At 37.1% G+C, this 14,923-nt stretch overlaps 2 long non-coding RNA genes across 2 annotated transcripts; both read right to left on the bottom strand.

The window, feature by feature from the left end:
• Positions 1–1,519: 1,519 nt before the first annotated feature.
• Positions 1,520–3,209, bottom strand: LOC137017673 (uncharacterized). Its single transcript, XR_010894626.1, has 3 exons — positions 3,080–3,209; positions 2,595–2,722; positions 1,520–1,853 (listed from the first exon to the last, which is right to left on the bottom strand). It is a non-coding gene; the product is annotated as an uncharacterized lncRNA (long non-coding RNA).
• Positions 3,210–4,023: 814 nt separating this feature from the next.
• On the bottom strand, positions 4,024–5,427 carry LOC137017674 (uncharacterized). The gene is made up of 3 exons (XR_010894627.1): positions 5,313–5,427; positions 4,264–4,390; positions 4,024–4,149 (listed from the first exon to the last, which is right to left on the bottom strand). It is a non-coding gene; the product is annotated as an uncharacterized lncRNA (long non-coding RNA).
• Positions 5,428–14,923: the final 9,496 nt, after the last annotated feature.

The following is a 14,923-nucleotide window of genomic DNA, read 5'->3' as shown; positions in this document are numbered from 1 at the left end:
GCTCGTGGAAATCTTATTACACTTTTGGAGCGTGATAAGATTCAGAGTAGCGCATGTTTATGATTCCCGCACCACTCATGCATTAAATAAACAAGCTTCAGTTGCGCTGATGGTCTTTTGTACGGGAACTTAGCGCTTATAAAAGCACCGAACGCATGATGTAGGCTATATAATTAATTAAGTCTTATTTATTCACCATATTTCTCACGCCGTGACCGCTGCAGTGAGAGATCTGTGCTCAATGCACGGCTCAAAACACCGAGTGGCTTTGATCGGAGTTCTCTCACTGCAGCGCGAACACGCACTGTGAAGCCTTTTTTTAGCCGACAATGATGAGCGGGCAAATGACAGAAGTGCTCATGCACCAATTACAACAAAGAATCGCGAGTTTACACAACAGCATTGGACACAGTTAAAGGGAAAGCTAACAGGAGAATATTGTATGGACTTTCGAAGCAAAAAACAAGTGGGTATACGCAAATACTGATCCTTACAAGTCGTAATACGCAAACAGCCCTGAGCAAAAAGTAAGCATACGGCGTATGCGTGCGTATGGCCCCGACTACACCACTGATCCGGATATAATACGCCATCGACGTTATCATGTGACCTACGACGTTATCACAAGCGCAACAACTTAAAAGATATGAGTGACGGGTTTATTTAATCTGTAAATATCTTTTTCTCTACTATATTGATTAAACTTTTTGTGGTCTTGTTGAAGAAACAGCTGCCCAGTAATTTTGTGACTGTAGTACGACTAATATATTTTGGGTTAATTTAAGTTCTTATATTTAATGTGACCCACAGTTTATTTTTTGTTACGAAAACCCAAATTTGCGTGAATATGTTGTTAATTTCTTTATTTTATATGCAAAAATGTCCATCCACAAGCAAAAGTGTCATAAATCTCCTTTGTTTCCCTCTTTTTCTTGTTGAAGCTCTAGTTTCGTCCCTCATGCTTATAAATAATACAAAAATAAATTAAAATAAATACTTTTATGCATTATGATATATTCAGAATATTTAACCTCGTCATCATGCTTTGTGTATATATAATCTCAAACTATGATGTATATGGTATATGAACACATATTTATGTTTTTTTTTTTTCTTTCATTATTATTGTTCCTTGTTAAAGATATAATTATGGTATTTTCCCTGATCTTGTATGTAATTATAGGTCCTGCAATAAAGATAAAATATGAGTGATAGGTGCACTAACACCTCACAGTACAAGTAACTCCACAACCCTACCTAGTGCAGTTTTCCTCAGTGTTAACAATGTCTGCTCAAAGATCTCGTCTTTAGAGAAGACTGATTTTATACTCAAAAAATTTAAGCATAAATTTAGATTACCCCAGAATGAATTGCTTTGCTAGCACACACCAACATTAACCATAAACCAAAACGTAATTATATTACTTTTCATTTTACTTATTTAGTAAAACAAGCAAAATGTAATGTTTTGTTATATGACGGCTGTGCATGAATACAGCAAATACAGCTAATGTGAATATATCTCAATTTACAGTCAAGCAATTAATTAATGCATGAAGTAATAAAATATATAAATTGACTGATAATAGCATAATTAATAAATAAGTAAATTAATATAAGTAATAATGACAAATAAATGCATATACAAGTCAACAACACAAAGCTTTATTCAAATTTATTGATCTAACAATCACGAATTAACAGTCCTGCTGCGATCTCACACAGCTGTGCCGATTCTGCAGCTTTATTTTGATCAAGCAGCTGATGAACACCTTCATCCATCATGTCCCTCACTGCTGCTCTTCTCAATGGGAACATCGTTGACCCAGAGGATGAGGAAGACCATGATGACCCTAGTGAAAAAAAAGTATACTAAGTATACTTGCAGCAAGACTAATTATTAGTATATTTCAAGTGTGTTAATGATTAGTTCATTTAAAGTGTGTTATTTTGAAACAACTAATTTTGTACTAAGTATATTTAAGTTGAAATTAAGTAGTATTAAAATACAACTTTAAGTATATTTAGTATACTTATGTGTGCTAAATTGGAACAACTTCAAGTATACTTAGTACACTTTAAGTATATGTCTGTGTAGGGACTAATTACATGCTTGATTAGTGATATTAAAGTGTACTTAATATGTGTTATAAGTATACTTTATTTCTGTTATAAGTACACTTTATTTGTGATTTAAGTACATTACAAAATAATTATGAGTGTCTTCACCTTTGGCTTATTCCAGATACTAAAAATTACACACTTTGCAGTCAATAACAATACACTTTGTTATTACTTATACTTTGTATAAAGTCAACATTTAAAGCGGATCAAAACCTTTAATCAAAGTTGTCCTAACTTTTTTGATCCACTTCAAATGTCGACTACTGTACTTTGAATTACATACTCTCACACAATACAGTTGTGCTACTATTATTTAAACAGTTTAACACATTTTCCCAAAGTTGAATGCATTTGTTTTCAAGGCCATTCAATTAAATAAAATATAAGAACATCACTAATGAAGAGACATATTTCATTGACAAATCCAATAGTTTTTTATTTTAACTTAATATAGATTCAGCATAACTTACCATGTTTTTCATTAAAGAAAAAACAAATATTGGACCATGGTGACCCTCTGTACACAAATACAAATTACACATTATATTCCATTTTCTGATGAGCCTCTCATTGTGTCTGATGGCGTGAAGAACAGCATCTGTTGACAGAATATACAAAGATATAAAAATATGTTCTCTTTATTCACGTTTACAATAGTCTGTCTAAATCCTACATTGAACCAATACTATTTTCGAACAGTAAATGAGGATTAGCAGCAGGAACTGTATTGCATGTCGATATTGTTTTCGGTACATAGTCAAGCATAAAACATGATTAATATCATACAGAATACGGGCCGATTTGACCAATCATATGAATGTTTTGGTGCTGCATACAAACATGTGCCATGAACCACCACACAAAAACTCAAAAAGGAGATATCAAGCCGAAATATCGCTCTCCGTTTGTTAAAGAAAACAAAATAAAGTTTGTTAACTGGTAGACTACAACTCACCTCCCAATAGCAGCACTTTTCTCCGGTTCTTTCAGGATCGCTTAGGCCATTATATTAGCCGGTTGTCGTCGCCATCACGGTCAGTCTGCGATGCCACTTGATTGAACTGGTCAGAATCCCCAAGATTGAGCGATGTATTGAGCTTTCAGTGTTTTATTAAATAAATTATACATTGCGACATTATACTTCACCTGAGTGGCTGAGCGAGGGGATTCAGACGACGACCGTGACGTCCAGCTCTGATTGGCTGAAGGCAGTGAGCAACAAAATCTTATTGGTCACAGACCAAGTCGAAGAGACATTTGAATTCCGACAAGTTTAACCACCCTACATATTTTTTCGCAAGTAACATTACTTGTGCTGCTGGTGTGTTGCTTAATATAGATTCGTGTGTACGATTGTAAAATGATTCTGCCAGTGTAAACTTAATAAACATTTACACATGTTTGGAAATTGTATAGACTACACTGCATTTACTAAATGGGCTTAATGCATTCATACTGAAATAAATAAGCACAAGTAATATAAAGAATTCCAAGGATGAAGAATTAAACTTAAAAAATATACTCAAATTTAACTTTAGATACACTACAACTTCCGGATATTAAATAATGTATTTTTTAAATATACTTCCAGTGCATTGTTACAATGATCATTTTCAGCACGTTGTTAAAATATACCTCAAATATATTTTTATAAAGTGCAAATAAATACACTTTTAAAAAATAAACTGAACTTACACTTCAAGTATATTTTTCTAAAATATATTTTTTAGAAAATATACTAAAAGTACAATTATTTTAAAGTGTGTTAAAAGTTGCATTGTGAAAATATGATACTAATATACTTTTTATATATTTAATGATAGTAGGCTACATTTTTTGTAGTATATTTGCAGAGTACTATAGAAAAAAGGAATATATTTAAAATACAATAAAGTATACTTTTTTTTCACTAGGGGATGGTCCTCTGAACCCCACAACCTGAAGCAAGAGTGGGAGAAGATGTGCGGGACAATCTGGCTGCAGCTGTGTCTGCTGCAAACATTCATGTGCTCTCCGTCAGCGTGACTAAATAAACAGATTAAAACAATTTACAATTCGCTCATGTCAGCATTCTGTTTCTTGCATATTTAATTTCATATTTTTACAATTACATGCTAATTTCTGTTGTAGCTTCATTACTTTTGTGGTGTGGTCTAAACCACTGAGCTGGTCAGCAGAAGATTTGCTGGTTCGATCTCCGCAGCGTCTCCACCAGTGTGTCCTTGATTAAGACACTTTACTCCAGGTTACTCCAGCGGGATCATCCCTGTAATAAGAGCACTGTATGTCACTTTGGATGAAAGCATCTGCCAAAAGTATAAATGTAAATTTGATTTTTTTAAATCCTTTTTTGTAAGTGTATCGGGCACAAACGCTAATTAAAGCTGTTTATTTCTTAAAGTTTACTTTTTCAAGGCACTACTATAATATAAATGCATACATACATTTCATACAGTTTCTATTTGGGGGCATAAAGGGTTAGTTCACCCAAACATATCAATTCAGTCATTATTATTTACTCGCCTTCACGAACACAAAAGGTTATTTTAATCAAGTTTTTTCCTGCTAGTTTCTGTTCATACAAAATCAGTCAATGGAGCCTGGCATCCAGATGCTTCATGACATTATCCCCCATCTGGGACATTCTAAAACGCTTAACGTGAAAAAGGCTTAACGTGGCTTAATGTACTAGTCAGTGATTTTAACAGACCAAACTTATTAAATATCATTATAATAAAGTAACTATGTGCAAAAAATCAGATGAGCCCAAAATATGATCTTAACGCGTTTTATAACACGTTAAGCTTTTTTCTCCCATAGAAAACCGTTATAAGAAAAAGCTTAACGTGGCTTAATGTACTAAGACAGTGATTTTAACAGACCAAACTTACTAAATATCATTATAATAAAGTATAACACGTTTTATAACACGTTAAGCTTTTTTCTTTATCATATTTTGGGCTCATCTGATTTTTTGCACATAGTATACTTTATTATAAAGATATTTAGTAAGTTTGGTCTGTTAAAATCACTGTCTTAGTACATTAAGCCACGTTAAGCCTTTTTCACGTTAAGCGGTTTAGAATGTCCCTCCATCCTCAGTGCACACACCAGTCCGAGGACATTTCACATCCTACAAAAATGCACAAACATAATAAAAAAGTAGTCATTCTTTATCTGTGTTTTACCTGTACTCTTTCAGAAGATCCGTGAAAACATAGATAGCCGGAAAATTCAGTCAATGGCGGAGAGTATAAAGTAGATTTGAAGTTAATTCCTATGTTCACTACCAGTGGACTAGCCTACACAAAAATACAGATACTCTGAATTAGGAACATATCTGTTTTCTTTATGAATCAATATTTTCAAACAATGTAAGTTTATAAGACAGCTTATGTAAAACTATGTGGAAAAAATGGCTAGGCTACTCAATCAAAAGATGAAACACATCTACAACACAAGTATACTTACTTGGAATACTTATGCTTTTAAGTATATCTCAATCAAAAGATGAGTACAAGTAGCCTAGTCCAAATATACTTGGACTTTTCTGTCAGTATAAGTCAAGTAAGTGCAATTTTAAGTATATTTCTGAGAAGTATATAAAGTATATTTCTGAGATGTACATAAAAAGTAGACTGAAAGTATACTTTCTTATTTTTAGTTTAAAAGAAGTATACTTATAGCACACTTGAATAAACTTATTTTTGTAAGGATAGCTCTCTATAGAGGTTTGTTTTTGTTATGGACCATCTCTCATGTGTATACAGTGGCTGGCTGGGGGTACACAGTATTTCAGTCCACTACAAAAAGATCAGAAGCATCTGTAAATTGATTATCACTATTAGTAAATCCATAATGTGCAACTTAAACAGATTTTCTCTATTCCACCATAATTTTCACCTTAAGACTTCATACAGTGAATACAGGAAAATTAAAGAGTGCTCTTTTTTTTTTCATTTTCAAAAAAATGTACACCATGTACAGAATAACACCAACTGCCATCACAGTTCAGTTAATTATAAATCCTAAATGACATATAAATTAGAACAGAAATAAAGAAAACTGTAATTATTTTTCTGTTCTTACAAAAAAAAAAAAAAAAAAAGAGCTTTATAATAAAATTTGGGTCTAAAACTTCTCCATCTTATTCAACAATTTTAAGGGGCAAACCTCAATATGTTAGGATCTGTGTGGAGATGCACCTTTTTGTACAGCACTCTGCAGCACATCTCTGTGTAATGTACTGCATGTCATGACTCGTAAATATTATAATAATTTCACTAAGTGCATCCCATCTTCATTCACAAATGTTACACTGTAAAAATAATCTTTTGGCTAGAAAGGTTGTACCTACATTCATTCATTCATTCATTCATTCATTCATTCATTCATTCATTCATTCATTTATGTATTTATTTATTTATTTATTTATTTATTTGCATTTAACTTTTGATAATTTTATTGCTCAATAAAAGTTCCATATTTCCTTTTTGTATGCTGGATTATTTGTTGTTTGAAAGTCTTTTACAAGAATTTCCTGAAAAGTCTGAATATTCTCTCTTGCGCTGCTTTATTAACACTAGAACTGGGGCATTAGTTATTGTCTGGCTTTACACCACTGTGATAACTACAACCACGATGATTTATGTACATAAACTCTAGGAGACCCGAGACTAAATGAAAAAGCAGAGAGGAAACCAAAGGAAGGACGTAACATAAACTGAAAGCTATAGAAACATTCATTAAGCAAGACGAATTAAACTGGTTTTACTTTTTAGTTTTAGAAAGTTTAAAAGACAGATTTCTTATTATAGTATTCAATGAATGTGTGACTCATGCTGATAGCTTTATTAGCAATCTGATTTTCAGGGAGCAATATTTAGCCTCTTATACAATACAGACATAAATGTATTGAAGTAATTGGAGAAACGTTAAATTAAATTCATTAATTATATGTTGTTTCTTCTTTGTCTGGTTAATACAGTCTAATATAGTCGACTGTGCTTATGTAAACATTTCAAGTCTTATGAAGAAACGTTTAAAAAGTCTCAAGATAGCAAAGGAAATGAAACATAAGACTATTTGACGTGGTTTGGATTATTGTGCAAAACAGACACAATGTGGCACAATAGAGTACATGTAAACAGATCTGCAATCGGATTCAATTCATTCGGACTGACGAAAATTAGTGCATGTAAACGTAGTCACTGGCGCACACACACACACACACACACACACACACACACACACACACACACACGCACATGCACTCACACAGAATGATCAAGTCATATTTGTTGCAATGTATATGACTGTTTAAATAATAATAATTTAGTCTTATTCCTGAATTTTCTTTGTCTGTTTACTATGGGATCATATCATTTTCATGAATGGTTCTACAAAGAACCTAATAAAGTGACATGAAGAACTGTTAGAGGTTCTTTTAAGTACCTTTCAGTGAAAAGTGAAACTTCAGTTCCAGTCAAAAAATGTTTCAATGGTTCACAGCTTAATCTTGGCTACATTTCCAGTTAAATAAATGTTTGTCATAATAATGGCATTGTACATATTAAATATGCCTTTAAACATTTTAATTGCTATACAAGAAACTGCAGCAGAAAGGAAAATGTGCGAGGTTCAAGAGGTTGTTGTAAAGCGTGTTGCATGAGCAGTATTTGAGGTGGCATGTGTCACTGTGCATGGAATGGCCACAGTGAAACATTTCACTTCATAAACCCCTTACAATTAACAATGGAGTTCTCAACAAACATTTATAATGTAGAATTGTATTCATGGTCTAGATTATTATTATTATTATTGTTATTGTTATTATTTTATATTATTTATTTAAGAAAAAAAACTGTAGTTTTATTTTTGAAGTTATACCCACATTTTATAAACACTTAAACTCACTGACCTTTGGTGTTTAACAATAGCCTCGATATTTTACATATTTGCATCAAACATATAATATTTACTTTGTGTAAAACCACACTGTGCAAGTAAATGTGGACTTTAACGCCAGGATGTGAGACGAACAGCTCTCTTGTGAGAGGTTTGTTTTTGTTATGGACTGTATGTCTGTGTATACGGGGTACACAGTGTTTCAGTCCCCTACAAAAAGGTCAGAAGCATCTGTAAATTACAGTTTTTTCCAATTGCTAACACACTAAAATGACATGCACAGTACAATTATTTAAACTGACACACAGAGAGCAAAACTTCTTCTCAAGTCTCCAAAAGTCTAAACACCTTTTCTGTTTTACACACATTTTGCATTTCAAAATAGCACTTTTTAAATTCACTAAATACAGTTCTCTGCATAAGACACAACAATCTGACATAAAGTCACATGTTTGCCATTTCAAAACACTGCCATTCAAAATGACACTACATGAGCTAATTGGCCAATTACATGTGCCACCTGGCCAAACACCTCAGTGGTTAATTGTTAACACTTCAATCAGGATGTAAGCACTATGAAAAGACCACAGGTGAGAACCTTTTTTTTTACAACAACAATGGAAGACATTGCAGAGAGAGGAAGAGGAAGAGGAAGAGGGAGGTTGAGAATAAGAGGGGGAGGAAGAGTGAGAGGTAGGGGTAGAGCAGGTAGAGGAGTTCATGGCCAAAGAAGACAAACACTTTCAAATGAAATCAGAGCAACCTTAGTAGATCATGTCATCAACCATGGGTTGACAATGCGTGAGGCTGGACAGAGAGTGCAGCCAAACTTGAGCCGTTTTACTGTCGCCTCTGTCATCCGGACCTTTAGACTGGAGAACAGGTATGTAACCAAAATTTCATGTAGTACACATGTAGTATACCCCATGTCATAGTGTATCAGTTGGGTGACACCTGTTTACTTAGTGTATGACATCAGCCATTCATGAACTGTACAAGTTTCCTGTACAATGTACTCTACTGTGGGGGAAAATATTTAGGCTGCATTGTCCAAGCCCTATATATATTTTTATTTTATTTTTTCTAAAGGACTGAGAGACGACACCATGGTGGAGGAAGGGGCCAAATGTTCACCGGGGTACAGGAAGCTGCCATTGTAAACTTGTTTTTGGAAAATAATGAAATCAGATTACGAGAAATTCAAAGCCACATCATCCAAGACAACACCTTATTCAACAACATTCAACGAGTTAGTCTGTCCACATTGGCTCGCATTCTCAAGCGAAACCAAATCAGAATGAAACAACTTTATAAGGTGCCGTTTGAGAGAAACTCTCAAAGAAACAAAGAGTTCAGACGAGCATATGTGGATGTAAGTACTATATTGACTGCAGTACACTACACACAACATTGTTTCCCAGTGTACTGGATAACACCATATTGAGTGATTTTTGTTCTTTGTTTTCAGGGAGTACTGGAAATGGATGCTCATGCAATCCCACATGAGTTCATCTTTATAGATGAGGCTGGGTTCAACCTAGCAAAGACCAGAAGAAGAGGGAGAAACCTCATTGGCCACAGAGCCATTATAGATGTTCCTGTCCAACGTGGTGGGAACATCACAATGTGCGCTGCCATCTCCAATATGCATGGTGTCCTCCACCGTCATGCCAAACTTGGACCATACAACACAGCCCATATTCTCACATTTCTGGACAGACTTCACAACATTCTCATACCACCAGAGCGTATGAATGATGCAGACCATCAAAGAAACCGGTACGTTGTAGTATGGGACAACGTGAGCTTTCATCGTGCAGCCCCAGTCCAAAACTGGTTTGCTGACCACCCAACATTTCTCGTGCAATACCTCCCACCATACTCACCATTTTTGAACCCCATAGAAGAATTCTTTTCGGCATGGCGGTGGAAGGTATACGACCGGCAGCCCTTTGTGCGCATGCCTCTTGTGCAGGCCATGGAAGAGGCATGTGATGAGATTGATGTGGGTGCAATTCAGGGATGGATAAGGCACTCAAGGCGCTTCTTCCCTCGATGTCTGGCAAGGGAAGATATTGCCTGTGATGTTGACGAGGCGTTGTGGCCAGACCCGGCTGTGCGGCAAGATGCTGCCTAATTATTCTTTTTTTTTTGTTTTTTGTTTTTTTTACTGTAATATATTTTTTTTTCAGAAATTTTCTTTTTCAGTTTACTTTTTTTGTAAGAATATTTTTGTTCAGTCCCATGTAAATATATCTGCTGTGCTTATGTTGTACTGACTTGTTTACTGTAGTGAAGGAAAAAAAATAAAAATGTTGCAACAGCATGTGTGTGTATCTGCAAATATTTCTGTGCATGTGAACAATCTGATACATATTTTAGTATTATGGCAAAGCATACTAAAGATGGGGGTGCTTTTCATTATGCCCAAAAGTGTGTAGGTGGTTAGGCAAAAATCTGGTAATATGAATGAAGTGTGTGCCATTTCATGCAAAAGTTTGATTTTGATAATGCTCTGTGTAGTTTCGGTTGCAGTGCTTCATTTTGCAGGATATATGAGGTATTTTGCAGTTTGGGTGTGTGGTTTTGTGAATTGTGTTAAGTGTTTTGATAAAACCAGACTAGTTTGAAAAATTGTGTGTTAGCAATTGGAAAAAACTGTAATTATCACTATAGTAAAGTCATTTCTGTCAGGACAATATAATAGATATCGTCAAATATAATAGATAATTGTTTAGACTTTGTATTGGCAGTATTGTTCTGTTCTGGGCAAGAACTCCCTGCGTATTCATTCAGCATAGTATGGATAAGAGCAGGGAGAGCAATAAACCCCCTTAGGGTAACAGAACAGAACCAACATATGCAGATATCATTAATGTCAATAATTTAACATGTACACATTTTCAAGAATTAGTCTGATTCAAGGGGAATCATAAGTCAAATCCTGACTGAAGAGAGGAGGACCTGGGGATGGAGGAGGGTAATTTGCTCCTGAGAAATGCGATAGCTGCTGATAATACTGATGAAGTTATATATGGATGCTGTGACAGGCGTTGTATTCCTATAGGTAGACATTAGTCACCTGATGGGAGCATGACTGATGTGACCTACCAGAACTTATAATCTGTAATCATTTCGCTGTGCTGAATGTGTTGTGCTGAATTTTCCTTTTTGTACAGTTCTCTGCAACACGTCTCTGTGTAATGTATTGCATGTCATGAATATTTTTGCATTGAGTGTGTGTATTTTGATGCCTCTTTCCCTAATATGCCATCATTATGATTTTCCTGCTATATAACTTTTTCAGTTTCACTAAAACCTTCACATCTTCATTCACAATTACACTTACGCTTTTTATTTATTTATTTAGTAAACTTACATTTACTGTATTTATCCAATTGATTTGTCCAATTGTTTTACACTGGCAACATAAAAAAAAGTGATCTCAACTTTTGCGAATAAGTAAAACTCAAAAAAGCCAATGCAAAAAGGAAACAAAATGTATTTTTTTGCACACAGAACCATCATGCAGAAACATAATTTATCTGGAGTAAATGAGGAGATTGTTCTGTTGATAATCTTTATGTTATGCTTTATCTACTTTTGTGACATAAGAACCATAATGAAACTAAAATGGCTAACTGGCTGTTTATGTAAAATATTTTTAACAGATTGGATAGATTCTTCCCACTAATATGCAGGTGTTTCCTGCGATACTGTCACAATCAAACCTCTGAGTTCCCGATGAACTGTTAAAAATAACCTTATGCTTTTCTTCTCTGTATGCTCACTGACATTTGGAGTTTAACAATAGCCTTTATATAAATGTATATCTTTGCATCAAGCATATAATATTAACTTTTTTTAAACTGCTCTGCAAGTAATTGTGAACTAGTACTTTAACTTTAGTGAGCACTGTCACAAGTGGCTGTATAAGCATGCGCACAAAGACAAATGGGTCAATTAAAACAGTCTTTGATCCAATAATCCACAGAATACATAGAAGAATCACAGGGAATACACATCCACATAACCAAGACGAGACCGGATAAAGAACTGAACAAAACAGGGAGTAAATATACACAGGATAAATTAGTTAATTTAACAACAGGTGAACTGAATAATAATCAAGGGATCAAACTGGCACACACAGGAAACTAGGGCTGCGTCCAAAAACTTAAAAATGCTGCCTTCGGAGGACACATTCCAAGGTAGGAACCCACATAGAAGGTGATGTTCTCGTGACCTTGTGCAATGTTCCCTAAAAGTTCCCTAAAGGTGATAAACTCTGAACCTGTAATGATATGGAAGCAGGAACTGCCAGAATACAAGCTAAAATCTGAAAAGTTGTCATTAGCAGGGCTAGAACCCTGATCTCCTGGACACAGAGCTGGTGCTCTTCCTGAGTGAGCTAGCTCAAGGCAGAGGAATTTCAGACCCAAGTGCAGAGCAATAATCTCAAGGAGACGAGAGGTATGAACTTGAAGTTGCTTTACTTGTAGAAGAACAAAAAGATAAAAAAACAAAGTACAAACAAAACCAGAAGCAAAGCTTCCAATAGCCACAAAAAAAAAGGAAAACAAAACAAGCACAATGGCTTACAAAAGACTCACGGTTTGCAACAGGATACACAGGAGGGTAGGCTCAAGACTGAACAAAAAACAATGGCTAAAGGCAAACTTAAATAGGGCCCTACACAGGTGAGTATCATCAACAATGATTGCAAAGCACAATTGAGAGTTCTTGGTTGCCCCCTAGCTACTGGGAGGAAGATTGCGGGCAACAGACATCTTGTGCCCCTTTGTGGCTGGGAGAAGTACTGTTGGTCATGGCAGGAGTATGACCCCTACCGGCTGGAGGAAGTATTGCTGGCTAGAGTCTTACAGGAGCCCTCTCTTGATGAACGGCTCCTGACGTTCCTTTTAATGAAGTTCGACTGTTGATGGAAGTCCTTGATGAGCTCTGGGTCCAGTATGTCTCTGGCTGGCACCCAAGAGCGCTCTTCTGGACCATAGCCTTGCCAGTCAACCAAGTATTGGACCCCTCCCCGTACCTTGCGCATGTTCAAAAGTCTCTGCACGGAGTAAGCTGGTTGCCCCTCCACCATCTGAGGAACTGGAGGTGGTCTAACTGCAGGAGACAAAGGAGAGTAGATGACAGGTTTGAGGCATGAAACATGGAATGTGGGGTGTATGCGCATAGACCTGGGCAATAGGAGTCGGTAAGAGACTGGGTTTATTCTCTTGAGAATCTTGAAAGGTCCAATGTATCTAGGACCTAGTTTCCGTGACTCTAGGCGTAATGGAAGATTTCTAGTTGAAAGCCACACTCTCTGACCTGGACGGAGTGACGGACCAATCCGCCTACGTCGATTGGCCTGTTTCATTTGTTCCCGGGATGACTTTAATAGGGCTGCCCGAGCTCTCTGCCAGACTCCTCGGCACCTCCGGACTAACTGGGCTGCTGCTGGAACCTGTGCTTGAAGGTCCTGTTCAGAAAAGAGAGAGGGGGGGGAACCCAAACTGGCACTCAAATGGAGACATACCCAGTGATGAGTGATGGAGAGTGTTATGGGCGAATTCTGCCCAGACCAGCTGGGAACTCCATGTACACGGGTTGTTGGAGACCAGACACCTGAGGGTTTTCTCAATCTCTTGGTTCACTCTCTCCGTCTGGCCATTGGATTGGGGATGGAACCCTGAGGACAAGCTGATGGTGGAACCGATTAGACGTCCAAAAGCCTTCCAGAACCTTGAGGTAAACTGGGAACCCCTATCAGACACCATATCCTGAGGAAACCCATGAATCCTAAAGACATGTTGCATGAGAAGTTCTGCTGTCTGGCCTGCTGTGGGAATTTTAGATGTGGGGATGAGATGACATGCCTTTGAAAATCTGTCCACAACAACAAGTATCACTGTGTTACCTTGAGAGTTGGGTAGGCCACTAATAAAATCCATGGATATGTGGGACCAGGGTCGTCTCGGGATAGGGAGGGGATGTAGTCTACCTTGAGGGAGGGCTCTAGGTTCCTTATTCTGGGCGCAAGTGGAACATGCAGCAACCATTCTCTGAACATCAGTTCCCATGTTGGGCCACCAAAACTTAGACTGGATCCGCTTTAGGGTCCTTAAGACCCCTGGATGTCCAGATGATGGTGCGGCATGACCCCACTGCAGAACCTTAGACCTGATGGTGTTAGGCACAAAGAGGCGACCCGATGGGCCATTACCTGGGTCTGGTTGATGAATTTGGGCCTTCTGTACTGCAGTCTCCAAGTCCCACTGGATGCCTGCCAGTACTCTGTACCTTGGTATGATGGGCTCTGCCCTGCCCTGCCCTCCTCTTCCTGGGACTCAAACTGCCTTGACAGAGCATCAGGCTTAATATTCTTGGAACCAGGTCCGTAAGAGAGGACAAAGTCAAAACGGTTAAAGAAAAGGGCCCACCGAGCTTGTCGAGGATTTAACCTCTTGGCTCCCTGGATGTAAGTAAGGTTCTTGTGGTCGGTCCATATCACAAATGGATGTTTAGCACCCTCCAGCCAGTGCCTCCACTCCTCTAATGCCAGCTTAACTGCCAGCAACTCCCGATTCCCAATGTCATAGTTCTTCTCTGCTGCTGTAAGACGACGTGAAAAGAAGGCACAAGGATGGAGTTTATGGTCTCTAGACATTCTCTGAGACAAAACTGCTCCCACACCCACGTCCGATGCGTCCACCTCGATAATAAACGGTAACTCTGGATCTGGTAGGGTCAATATGGGAGTTGAAGTAAACAGCTGTTTAAGTCGTTCAAAAGCCTTGTTAGCCTTCTCCGTCCACTGAAAGGGTGCGCTAGACTTCCTGGTGAGAGCTGTGAGAGGTTCTGCAATGGAACTGAAGCCTCGAAT

Source organism: Chanodichthys erythropterus, chromosome 3, assembly GCF_024489055.1.
Source record: "Chanodichthys erythropterus isolate Z2021 chromosome 3, ASM2448905v1, whole genome shotgun sequence".
Classification (NCBI taxonomy): Eukaryota; Metazoa; Chordata; class Actinopteri; order Cypriniformes; family Xenocyprididae; genus Chanodichthys; species Chanodichthys erythropterus.
This window is presented reverse-complemented; position numbering and strand designations above follow the sequence as displayed.